At 41.7% G+C, this 13,709-nt stretch overlaps 1 protein-coding gene across 2 annotated transcripts in view; it reads right to left on the bottom strand.

The window, feature by feature from the left end:
• AFTPH (aftiphilin) overlaps positions 1 to 11,486 on the bottom strand; it is a 69,953-nt gene extending 58,467 nt beyond the window's left edge. For both annotated transcript variants that reach the window (XM_018055422.1, XM_018055423.1), the window contains exon 1: positions 11,167 to 11,486. The gene's annotated coding sequence lies outside the window, so the exon portion shown is untranslated. The remainder of the gene's footprint in view (positions 1 to 11,166) is intronic.

Genomic DNA, 13,709 nt, shown 5'->3' with positions numbered 1-13,709 from the left:
ACATATTAGAAGAGGAAAAAGAGCTTTTTTAAAACAAAGAACTCTTTGATCTGGTACTTACAAGGCCAAAATGGATTCTTAAATAATATTATTTGAATGAAACAAGTAATCTGATAAAGTGTTCCCTTTCTCTTTATAGAATTTTGCATAAAAGTAATAAATAATTATTCATATTTGAAGTTCATACTACCCTCAGTCTAGGAAGCAAGCCACTTTAAAGATAAAATTAAAGATACCACCAGTGGGGGTATATGTCGGTTCACATATTCCAGACTAATCAGAAATACATCAGAAATCTTATAAGGCATATTCTTCTGATTAAGTAATTTTATCTACAAGAATGTATTCCACAGATGCAGTCATATAAGTATGCAAAGATATTTCCACAAAAAATGTTAATTCCTGCATTGTTTGTTTTTACAGAAGCAACTGAAAACTTAAAGGGTAAATAGAAACTGTAGGCTTTTTTTTTTTTAAAGACAAAGCTATACTGCTCATAGGGAAAGGTGTTTAAAACACATTTTTAAGTGAAAAAGCCTTACTGAAGAGGCATTCTCTCTTGATTCTCCTATCATATCCTTTCTTTCTCCTCCTCTAGTGGATCTGCTTCTGCTTGCCTCATAAACGTCCGTGTTCCCCAGGCTCTGGCTTCCTTATATTCTTATCCCTGAGAGATCTCTTCCCCATTTTGTTTGACAGTATATGCCCACAATGCCCAAACCTCTATCTGTGGCTGCCCAACCTCTGTACACCCAACTAACTTTCTGAATCTCTCTACATGGATTTCCCACATAGATCTCATATTCTCCAATTTCAAAACTGAAGTCAACCTCTACTCAAAGAACAAACAGAAACCACTTGTTCTTATACAATATTCTGAATTCTAAATCCAGAAATCTGAGCGTTACTTCTGTCTGTTCCCTCTGCCATCTTCTTTCATTTTCCTCCCTCAAATTAAATCAACCACAAACTAACTCCTTAACATCTCTTACTGTATTTAACATCACACAACCAGTATCGGATATTCATTGGAAAAGACTCTGATGTTGGGAGGAATTGGGGGCAGGACGAGAAGGGGACGACAGAGGATGAGATGGCTGGATGGCATCACCAACTCAGTGGACGTGAGTTTGAGTGAACTCCAGGAGTTGGTGATGGACAGGGAGGCGTGGTGTGCAGCAGTCCATGGGGTCAGAAAGAGTCGGACACGACTGAGCGACTGAACTGAACTTATTTGATCCAACTTACGCCTTACTTTGGGACTTCCCTGGTGGCTCAGATGGTAAAGCGTCTACCTGCAATACGAGAGACCCAGGTTTGATCCCTGGGTTGGGAAGATTTCCTGGAGAAGGAAATGGCAACCCACTCCAGTATTCCTGCCTGGAGAATCCCAGGGATGGAGAGCCCAGTAGGCTACAGTCCATGGGGTCGCAGAGTCAGACACGACTGAGCGACCTCACTTTACTTTACTCCTTACTTTCACATTTATGAGTAGGCTTCAAAACAAATATTTTCCTGTAAGTACTGAACATACTCAAATTAGTAGCAGAAGTTCCTCCAGGTTTCATCCATGGTCTATTCTTAGTCAACTCTCTCTCAATCAATCTCATCCACCTAAGCCTTAATTAGTACATTCCAGGACTCCTGAGCTTCCCCTGCAGCCCAGTACTCAAACCTGAACTCTAGTCCAGACAAATCACTTCTCCTCAGCCCTCTCCATTTGAGCTCCTCAAAGACCTGGAACTTAATAAGAACAGAACCCAAGTTTTTCTTTCTCAAACTTGGTCCTCATTCACAGCTCTTTCACCCCAAGAAGATGGCCCCACCACCCACCCAGTTTCTAAGTCAGAAATTCCAGAGCCTTTCTTGACAAAGCTCCCCTCCCTTTGCTATCTCTAAAGAACAGTTTTTATCCCATGAATCCCTCAATTATGGTATATCTGTGAGTGAGAGAAGTTGCTCAGTCGTGTCCGACTCTGACCCCATGGACTGTAGCCTACCAGGTTCCACCATCCATGGGATTTTCCAAGCAAGAATACTGGAGTGGGTTATACCTCTTTCCAATTCCCCTGACTCCATTCTGATGTAAGCTGTCATTATCTAATCTTCCCCATTAGTACTTAATCATGCCCAACCCAAGTAATCTTTTACTTATTTATTTCTTTGATTCCCGCCCCCACCCCAGGCTGTGGTATGCAGGATTAGGGATGGTATCCCTGAGATGCCAAGAACTGACTCATTGGAAAAGACTCTGATGCTGGGAAAGATTGAGAGCAGGAGGAGAAGGGGACCTCAGAGGATGAGATGGTTTGATGGCATCACCGATTCGATGGACACGAGTCTGAGCAAGCTCTGGGAGTTGCTGAAGGACACGGAAGCCTGGTGTGCTGCAGTCCATGGGGTTGCAAAGAGTCGGACATGACTGAGCGAATGAACTGACTGAACTGATCAGGAATCAAACCCAGGTCCCCTGCAGTGGAAGCCTGGAGTCTTAACCATTGGACCTCCACGGAGGTCCCCCAGGTAACCTTTTAAAAAGTTAACCTGATCACATCAATCCCCTGCTTCTGATAAAGACTTTTAAAAGGTCTTTAATACAGTCTAAGCCATTCTTAACAGAAGCAGAAGATATTAAGAAGAGGTGGCAAGAATACACAGAAGAACTATACAAAAAAGATCTTCACGACCAAGATAATCACAATGGTGTGATCACTCACCTAGAGCCAGACATCCTGGAATGTGAAGTCAAGTGGGCCTTAGAAAGCATCACTACAAACAAAGCTAGTGGAGGTGGTGGAATTCCAGTTGAGCTGTTTCAAGTCCTGAAAGATGATGCTGTCAAAGTGCTGCACTCAATATGCCAACACATTTGGAAAACTCAGCAGTGGCCACAGGAATGGAAAAGGTCAGTTTTCATTCCAATCCCAAAGAAAGGCAATGCCAAAGAATGCTCAAACTACCGCACAATTGCACTCATCTCACACGCTAGTTAAAGTAATGCCCAAGATTCTCTAAGCCAGGCTTCAGCAATACGTGAACCGTGAACTTCCAGATGTTCAAGCTGGTTTTAGAAAAGGCAGAGGAACAAGAGATCAAATTGCCAACATCCACTGGATCCTCAAAAAGCAAGAGAGTTCCAGAGAAACATCTATTTCTGCTTTATTGACTATTTCAAAGCCTTTGACTGTGTGGATCACAATAAACTGTAAAAAATTCTGAAAGAGATGGGAATACGAGACCACCTGACCTGCCTCTTGAGAAACCTATATGCGTGTCAGGAAGCAACAGTTAGAACTGGATATGGAACAACAGACTGGTTCCAAATAGGAAAAGGAGTTCGTCAAGGCTGTATATTGTCACCCTGCTTATTTCACTTCTATGCAGAGTACATCATGAGAAACCCTGGACTGGAAGAAACACAAGCTGGAATCAAGACTGCCGGGAGAAATATCAATAACCTCATGCAGATGACACCTCCTTTATGGCAGAAAGTGAAGAGGAACTAAAAATAAAAAGCCTCTTGATGAAAGTGAAAGAGGAGAGTGAAAAAGTTGGCTTAAAGCTCAACATTCAGAAAACGAAGATCATGGCATCTGGTCCCATCACTTCATGGCAAATGGATGGGAAACAGTGGAAACAGAGTCAGACTTTATTTTTGGGGGCTCCAAAATCACTGCAGATGGTGACTGCAGCCATGAAATTAAAAGACGCTTACTCATTAGAAGCAAAGTTATGACCAACCTAGACAGCATATTCAAAAGCAGAAACATTACTTTGCCAACAAAGGTCCATCTAGTCAAGGCTATGGTTTTTCCAGCGGTCATGTATGGATGTGAGAGTTAGACACAACTGAGCGACTGAACCGAACTGAAGCCATTCCAGGTTGAGATCTCTCCAGTCACAGATTCCCTCTCCCTTCCCCCAAGATTTTCAATGCTATAAACTATGCTTTTGAGCAGTGGTGCTGGAAAGACTTGAGTGTCCTTTGAACAACAAGGAGATCCAACCAGTCCATCTGAAAGAAAATCAGTCCTGAATATTCCTTGGAAGGACTGATGCTGAAGCTTCAATACTTTGGCCTACTCACTGGAAAAGATCCTGATGTTGGGAAAGACTGAGGGCAGAGTTGAGAAAGGGGTGACAGAGGATGAGATGGTTGGATTGCATCACCGACTAACTCAATGGACATGAGTTTGTGCAAACTCCTGGAGATAGTGAAGGACAGGGAAGCCTGGCGTGCTGCAGTCCACGGGGTCACTAAGAGTTGGATACGACTCAGCAACTGAACAATGATAACAAGGCCTTCTTTCAATTTTTGAAAGTCAGACAATAACATTCTTTTGTGCCAAGGGCTTTTGCATCTGCTGTCTATTGCACAAAACATGCCCACAAATGCTTAAAGTCTTAAAAGAGTAACCAAGTCCTCAAGTAAGTTTCCTAACACCCTCCCCCAACTCCTACTACACCTATTTCTTTCAGAACATAAGTGCAATAAGTTATAGTGTGTAAAAAGAAACATAATTTCAAAAACTGTGCAAACTGAGTATACTAGGGAAAACACACAGATAGGCTTAAATGTAGAAGGTAATTTTAAAAAAACCTATTAAATACTTTCTGAAACAATAAAGTTACCTTGTATTTCCCTTCCATAGATAAAAATGTCACACTCTAGAGCAGCACTATCCAACAGAAATACAATAAAGCCACATATACAATTTAAAATATTCCGCAGTTGATTAGAAAAGAAACAGGTGAAATTTATATTTTACTTAACCCAAGCATCCAAATATTATTTTAACATGTAATAATGTATGGATGTGAGAGTTGGACTGTGAAGAAAGCTGAGTGCCAAAGAACTGATGCTTTTGAACTGTGGTGTTGGAGAAGACTCTTGAGAGTCCCTTGGACTGCAAGAAGATCCAACCAGTCCATCCTAAAGGAGATCAGTCCTGGGTGTTCATTGGAAGGACTGATGCTGAAGCTGAAACTCCAATACTTTGGCCACCTCATGCGAAGAGTTGACTCACTGGAAAAGACCCTGATGCTGGGAGGGATTGGGGGCAGGAGGAGAAGGGGAAGACTGAGGATGAGATGGTTGGATGACATCACTGACTCGACGGACATGAGTTTGAGTGAACTCTGGGAGTTGGTGATGGACAAGGAGGCCTGGCATGCTGTGATTCATGGGGTTGCAAGGAATCAGACACGACTGAGCAACTGAACTGAACTGAACGTAAAATCTATATTTTACATTAGTTTTTGAAATCTGGTGTGCACTTTACACTTAATAAAACACATCTTACTTTGGTCTAGCTTTATTTCAAGTGCCACATGTGGCTATTGGCTTCTCCTCTGCTCAACATAGTCCTAGAAGATAATATTCTATTTCTGATAACTAAAGTGAAAGTTGCTCAGTTGTATCCGACTCTTTGCAACCCCACGGGCCATAAAGTCCATGGAATTCTCCAGGCCAGAATACTGGAGGGGGTATCCTTTCCCTTCTCCAGGGGATCTTCCCAACCGAGGGATCAAACTCAGGTCTCCCGCTTTGCAGGCAGATTCTTTACCAGCTGAGCCATAGGGAAGCCCAAGAATACTGGAGTGGGTGCTGTGTGCTTAGTCGTGTCTGACTCTTGCCACCCCACAAACTGTAGCCTGCCAGCCTCCTCTATTCATGCACTTCTCCAGGCAAGAATACTGGAGTGGGTAGCCTATCCCTTCTCCAGGTGATCTTCCTGACCCAGGAATTGAACCGGGGTCTCCTGCATTGCAGGTGGATTCTTTACCAACTGAGCTATCAGGGAAGCCCAAATAGCATGCTAACAGAATCAGAGTTATTTTTAAAAGAGCATGACATTAAACAGTTAACCTCTATCAACAAGGATATGTCTCACATTTAAATCCTTCAAAAAATTTTAAATTATGCAAATATCCTATGCTGCTGAAAAGCCTAAATTCAAAATAAAAATTCAAGTAAACAATTTAAAAACTGCATATTTATTGACCATTTGAGCAGATTACGGGAAGAGCAGTGCTCTCAACCACTGCTGGTAGGAGTGACTCTATCACAACTTCTTGGAAAGCCATTGGCTTTGCCTTTGATTTAATAACTCCACTTCTAAGACTCAGTCATATGGGAATAACCAGAGACAAAGATTTACCTACAAATTGTTCACTGAGATACAATGACTCATACATACACATAGTGTGTATGACACTCATATGTCCATAGGGAAAAAAATAAAACTAAGTGTAAAACACCGAAATGCTTACAGTTCTATTTTTTGTGGTGTGATGACTAGTAATACTATTTTTACTATAATTCATTTAAATATATATAATGAGTGCTACTCTGTCCCAGGTGGATGCTGTTTTGGGCAAGTCAGCTATAAAGGAACATTTTTGGGTCAAAAGAGGGAGAATTTGAATATGGCCTTGAATATTAAATTTTTTGAAGTGGTATAAGAGTCTAACTGAATAAAACTAAACAACCTACAAAACAATCTGTATGATAAGATTTCATTCTGTTAAGAAGTATACATATATATGTATGGAATAATAGGCACTAAACTTAACAGTGGGATTTCTGGGTACTTTGAATGTAAATTGTTTATTATTTTCTACAATGCTTTTATATGCTTCTATAATAAGACTTTAGAAAATTAAACTATATATACACCTTATTGAGCATCTACTACATACAATACTGGTAGATTCTATAAGGGGTAGAATTGAGTAAATGGAGTAACAAGCTTAAAGAAACTTTAATTAGGAGGAGCAGTATAAGAAGATAGTACAAGTGATTAATGCAAGGCAGAATGTAAACACCAAACAAATAAAGTAAAATGGGGTTATGAGTCTAAGAAAAAGACCTCACTTGATTGGGAAGAGTAGTGAATGAAAATGAGAAAAAACTTCATGAAAGAGAATTTGAAATAAGGATTTTGACTGACAGAGGAAATGGCAGACACAAAAGATAAAGCATGGAGCAACTGTCAGAGCAGGAAGTCACATTATAGAGTTTGGCTGAAATGCAGGATATATGAAGGGTGTAGCCAGTGTACTGGGAAAGTAGGCTGTGAGGGCCTTGACTTCTCAGAAGGGATCAAGTACCTCTAACTTTTTTGAGTTTAGCAATGGGCAAATTTGTTGAGGCTCCAATTCAAGAAATTGTCCTACCACCTTTCATCATCTTGGTTCCATCTTGGTTCAAGCCACTACTATCATCTATTCATTTTTAATTTCTGCAATAGTATACAGGTGTACTACATATAGAGCTGACATCTGTATTCCTTATGAAATGCTCATAATGATGATGTTTAGCTGTATCAGTCAACAATTTCTAATGAAATCTGGCTGCCACTCTTGTATTCCTATAATCTACTTTCTCTACAGCAGCCAGACAGATCCTTTTAAAAGACAGATTATCACATCGCTACTCAAAACCCTGCAATAGCTTCCCATCTCACACAGCAGAAAACCAAAGTCATGAGAATTTCCACAAAGCCCTAGATAGAGCACTGCCCTCTCACCCTCTATATCACTGAGTCCCATACACAAACACAAACGTTCATGTGCGCACACACATATACAAAAATGCCAAGACACTGAAACTCTATGACAGCTACTATTTTTGTTTAAATTTGATAATTTCAGTGTTTCCAGCACCTAGAACAAGGCCTGACACATAGTGAGTGCTCAATACGTATTTGCTATATGAATGGAAGGAAGAGAATACCATGATGTTAGAAGATATTTAGTTGGAAAGGTTTGCGGCATGCTATAAATATTTATATAAATAGAACACGCAGTGAATTTATTCTAATTTACAACTTAATTTTCCTCTGGGAACTACTCACCAAAATAGTGCTTGTAAATTAAGTTTTAAGCATACAGACAACCTTTAATTTATTAACAATTTATTTTCACAAGGTTTATTTAAGTTAGTTATTTGGAACAGGAATGGTGGTGACTGAAAAATAATAGGATGGAGCCTTACATTTCCTATTTTTCCTTTTTTTTTCACTTTTCCCAAGCTCCTTACTTCCCCGCGGTCCCTCTTCTCCTCCATATAGTTTCAGACCTTTCGCTTTCCCAGGCAATAGGTCTAATCCAGACCCCTAAGCCCTACCCTAGGCTGAGGCCAGAAATAGAAACTGGAAGTGTGATATAGGGCTGTTGAGATGGCTGGCAGCTGGTAAAGGAGAGCCTAAGCAAGGGAAGTTACTGCAGAGGAAGCTCAGGAGGCCAACAATTCTTCATTCAAATATTTTCAAACTAAAACTTCTTATATTTTAAAAGGAAATCAACACAAAATAACACTAACTCCTTCCTGCCCTCTTTTTAAATATACACTGTTGAAAGACAGAGTGATACTTTGTTTTTAAAGGAAAAATCTGAACTTTGTATTTTACTATGATTTCAAGGGAACAACCAAGTTTAGAAAAACACATATGACACCACCGGGCTGTGTTAAATCTTAATCTTTACCAACTCTGCCTCAGATTTAAAAGTTACAGTTGAAAAGCCATGGGCTCTTCCCAGATCCTTCATTCCTCTCCAGTTCTCCAGAAGTAACTTTTACTTTGATTTGGAGTTTATCATTGCAATGCATGTTTTCATACTTCTGTCACATATTATTTGTTATTGTCATTCAGTCATTAAAAGTCGTGTTTGACTTTTTGTGACCCCGTGGACTGCAGCATGTCAGGCTCCCTTGTCCTTCACCATCTCCTGGAGTTTCCTCAAATTCATGTCCATTGAGTTGGTGATGCCATACAACTCCTATAAAATATACTGTATTGGCATGCTTTAAAAACTATATAAATATGATAAATAAACCTATTAAATCCCGTCTCTGTCATCAGTTGCTTGACCTCAGGCAAGTTACCTAACATCTCTGTGCCTAAGTTTCCTTTCTGAAAAGTGGGGATAATACCATCTCCTAGTTTACAGGGCTGTTGTGAGTATTAAGTGAGGTAAATGAGTGTATATAAATCACTCAGAAAAGAATCTTGCTGGGAGTTCCCTGGCAAACCAGTAATTAAGACTCCCCACTTTCATTGCCAAGGGCATCGGTTCAATCCTTGCTGGGGGAACTAAGATCCAGCAAGCTGCAAAGGCTAAAAATAAATATCTTGCTCATAGGTAGTGAGTATTGGTTTAGTAACATCATATAAAGTTGCAAAGGAACTATGACTGTGTGTGTTATGTATATGTGTGCATACACACTGATTGAGAAAAGATTAATTATCAAAATGATATGTATGGGTATTTTTTAACTCACAAATTCTAGATAAAATTAAACAAGAATATGAACATTTAGTTTAAATAATGTGTGATCGTTTAAAAATACCTAAAAATTTAATGTCCTCCTTTTATGGGTTTTGGGGGGTAGGTAGGGAGAAAAGGGGTAATCCCTCAATGAGATGCTAATCAAAGATTTATTAGACTGTTAAGGGAGGCACTTTAGCATTTCACACAAAATAAAACATTTGATAAATTTCACTATTTCTCTGAACCAGTTTTTCTCTAAATAGGAAGAAATTAAAATTTAAAATGATCTATTTTAAAATAGGATTCACCTAGATTACAAGATTTTCATAGGCAATTGGATTCTGTAAAATTTATCAATGCAATTGTGGATGTATTTTCTTTGAGTACAAGATTACTTTCATAATAGTCTCTAGGTCAAAAGATCAGAAAATATCAAAACCTAAATGTCCTACATACTATGTGAATTCTAGTGAATTTCTTTCAAGCACTTTAAAAAGATTTATCTATGTTTTTAATAGATATCTATAAAAAGATATCTATGCCTTGAAGATTAATATATCTAAAGATAATAAATGGACGATTTCTATCTAATGAGCACTTAATAAAGGTTAACATTTACTGGTCTAGATGTTTTACACAGGATCTGTTTTTTAATCCATGTGAGATATCTTCATGAACAAAAATTTGAAGACTACCATAAATTCTTTAAATATTTCTGCAAAGAATTAAAAATGACTACTACAAAGGCCAATATGACGAAGTTGGCAAAGCACATAACATGTAGAGTAACTGTGTAGATTGTACCAACACAATAGCGTTCAAACAGCTGTTTCCCTTAGAGTTCTGGCATATACTCACGTCTAAAAGGTTAACGGAAAGCAATAGTTAAATGCAACCTCAAAGATTAAACTATCTCCGCCTCCCATTCTACCAAAAAGACTAAAACGTAGCTGGTGAAAGGGAGGATTAAAGTTCAAGAGTTTTACTTCTCCTAAAGCGAGAACTTTGAAACGGAACTACCGATTTTGTTTCATTTGCTCCCCAGTAAAATATTTCCATGTCTGGGTTAGTCCTTCCCTTGGCCCCAACGGAAGATTCAGTGGGAAATCAACGTGAACTAACCACCAAGAGTAAAACCTAAACATTCTCAGTACTTTCCCACTGGTGAAAGCTTCCTATCACCATTTACCTTATACTATGTCCCCTGCCCAAGAAAGATGTAGCACCTGCCAAACTGGGCACTTCAAGAATAATGGTCCAACTTTTCGCACGCAGTCTGGGAAGGGGATGCCAATGATTTCTTAGGGAGTGCAAGAAGGGAGCAGAAAAGGTCCTCTCAGGAAGGGATGAATGAGCTTTGGTGCCGTCTCCTCTGCCTGCTGGAGGATTCAAAAGCTGTTTGCTTCAGAGACCCTAGGAAGCAGCACTCTGGTCGCCGCTGGCCTGGGGCCTGGGCGAAGCAGGCAGTGTTTACACCTGTCACGAGGGAGGGGGAGGGAGAAAGAGGAAGCCGGAGCAAAGCCCCAAACTTCTCAACAAGCTCCCGGGAGGGAGCGGCCGGTGCGGAGCCGAGGGCAGGTGGAAGCGGAGGGGCAGGGGGAGCCGGCGGCGGCCAGGGACGTGGGAAAAGCTCTCACTTCGCCGGCCGGTGCCCCGGAGGGCGAGGAGGGGCCGTGCGCCTCAGGCGCCGCCGCCGCCGGCGTCCCCGCACCCGCTGTAGAAGAGGACAGAGCCGGGAGCCCGCAGGCCCGCAGAGCCGGCAACGTCCCCGCAGCCCCTGGCTCCGCAGCGGGCAGGTGTCCCCGGCCCAGGCGAGGATCCGACCGGTGGGCCGGGCCAAATCCCCTAACCTCCTTCCCCCGCACGGCTGGGAAAGCTGGTGAAGCTTACCTGGTTCATCCGGGGCGGCCGCGATGGGCATGGCTCAGGGGCCCGGGGAGGAACTGGCTCCCCGGGGAAGGACCGGCTATTCGGACGCGGCGCTGGTGAAGGCGGAAGGCAGGCTGTTCACAGCCCTGTCAGCGAAGCAGCGCCATGGACGCCCACCCGGAGTTTCAGTGCTGCCGCGAGACCCCCATCCCATTACCCTCCGCCCTCTTCCGCCGCCGCCGCCGTCGCCGCCACCGCCTCCACCTCCTCCTCCGCGGAGACCCCCCGCCCACTCCACACACTCTCCCATCATGCAGCGGGGGAACCGCTGCCGCTGAAACGTCACTTCCGGGCGCAGGTGGCTAGGTCGGGGCCCGGCGCTGGTGGTTGCAGAAGCGGGGTGGGGGGTGGGAGGACACACAGGGGGAATCAGTGTCACAGAATGCTTACCCCGTGCGCAGGCGCGATCGTGCAGAGCGCCGGCAGCCATTTTGGGTGCGGGCAAGCTGCCCTTTTCCCTGACTTCCTAGCGAGTCATCGAGCTGTCGGGTGGGGGGAAAGACGTCCTCCCGCACTCCGCCGCTCCTGAGGCAGCGCTCCGGGCAAGGGGCAGGTGCTCCTCAGCCCGCTAAGATTAACGTTCAGCTCGGGACCGTCTTAACTCTCTTGCTCTCCAAGTAAAATTTGCAAAGGTTTGAGGTACGGAACTGTATCTTCACCAGAAACCTACTGGAGAGCACTTATTAGCTTGCCCTTTTCGCCACGAAAAACGACTTTTTCGTTCACAGTCTAAGTCCCTTCCTCTTTTTAATTTACGCTGACAGAAGAGGAAGTTGATATATAAGAAGAGTTAAATCAAATTTAAAATGGGAAGCAAGAGGGAAAGCACCCGCCGAACTGAAAACCGGCTTTGAGACCAACAACAACAAAAATTTTGGGGATCCTGCTAACAGATTGAGACGGTGGTCGTTTATTCATATATGCTGCATAAGACTATTCGATTAAAGTAAAGAAATAAAATTAACTTCCGCGTTTCTATAACAGCCGTCATAACATTTTTCTATCGTCAGTCTTGATCGTTTGCGTTTTTATAACCTTTCCCCTTTCATTGTAATGAATATCTGTTAGAACACCAGCCGCTGTAAAAACCAGATTGCAAGATTGAGGGGATTATTGTTATCGTCTGGGATGATGAGCCTGGGATCCTATCCGGCAATCGTGAGCGGTACCGGCTGCTCCTTCTTACTTTCGCCAAACCTGCACAGGCAATTTGAATAATTTAAAATAGTTCCCAAACAGCAAAGCTCAGCAGCTACGCAAAGAAACAAGGATGGAAAACACCCCCCTCAGCCACAGAGAAGTGTCCACCCTTTTGAGTGGAGGAATTATACAAATCAGAGGGAAGATAAGGACAAAAGCAGTTCATCACGGTTTATCCCGCCTCTGCAATGTTCTAGACGACTTAACTTGGAGCGCTAAAATAGACCCGCATTTGTCTCTTTACAACTCAATTGCTGTAAGATACACGGAGACTGCATCACCTTAAATTGGAGTATCAATTGTTTTGCGGTGGTGGTGCTGGATTTTTGTTATTGCTCAGTCACTAAAGCAAGAAAAATCTATATACAGCTTGTCAAATTTATCCCTATTGTATTTCGCCCCCTGCTGGTATGGGAGCTTGTAGTTCGTGCTTTATCTCTCAGCAGAGTCCGACTCTTTGCGACTTCATGTACTATGTAGCTCTCGCCCAACTCCTCTGTCCATGGGATTTCCCAGGCAAGAATACTGGAGCAGGTTGACATTTGCTTCTCCAGGGGATCCTCCCTATCCAAGGATTGAACCAGTGTCTCTTGCATTGGCAGGCGGGTTCTTTACCACTGAGCCTCCAGGGAAGCCATGTATGTATATGTATATGTATATGTATATGTATATGTATATGTATATGTATATGTATTTCACTATAAATGTTTATTGATTGGGAAGGAAAGAAAACTATCTACGTTTGTATGTATGTGTTAAGAGACTGGAAATGAATTGATTTTAGATATATTCATAGCTGTTACAATTTGATAGCTCAACTAAGCAGAAATAGCAGAAGAACATATGACAAAAACCAGACTCATCATCAAGAAAATGTTTAAAACGAAATAATAAATTTAAACATCAAAACTTTAAAAAGAAAACTCTGCTTTCAGAAAAATCTTTCTAATTTCATACACAAAATATTACAGAATGATTTTTGTGAGGTAACTGCAGAAGCCAGTTCTATTCACTTAAGGACAACAATAGAGAAATCAGTGTCCAACATTGTGTAGAGCTGTTGAGTCCGTGTTTGGCCAGCTGACTTGAGAGCAATCAACCAACTTGTAATTGGTAATGTTACACATAATTTTGGAGGCAGCATTCCAATGCTTATGAAATTGTATTACAAAAAGAAAATAGCTCTGAATATTTTTAAGATGAATGGATGAGGAAGAATTATTAAAACCCATTGCATTTGGATCCAGTGATCTTTTTATTTACTTTTTTTTTAAGTTATGGCCATAATTACTTAAGATTTTGCA

The sequence above is a fragment of the Capra hircus genome, chromosome 11 (assembly GCF_001704415.2).
Source record: "Capra hircus breed San Clemente chromosome 11, ASM170441v1, whole genome shotgun sequence".
Classification (NCBI taxonomy): Eukaryota; Metazoa; Chordata; class Mammalia; order Artiodactyla; family Bovidae; genus Capra; species Capra hircus.
This window is presented reverse-complemented; position numbering and strand designations above follow the sequence as displayed.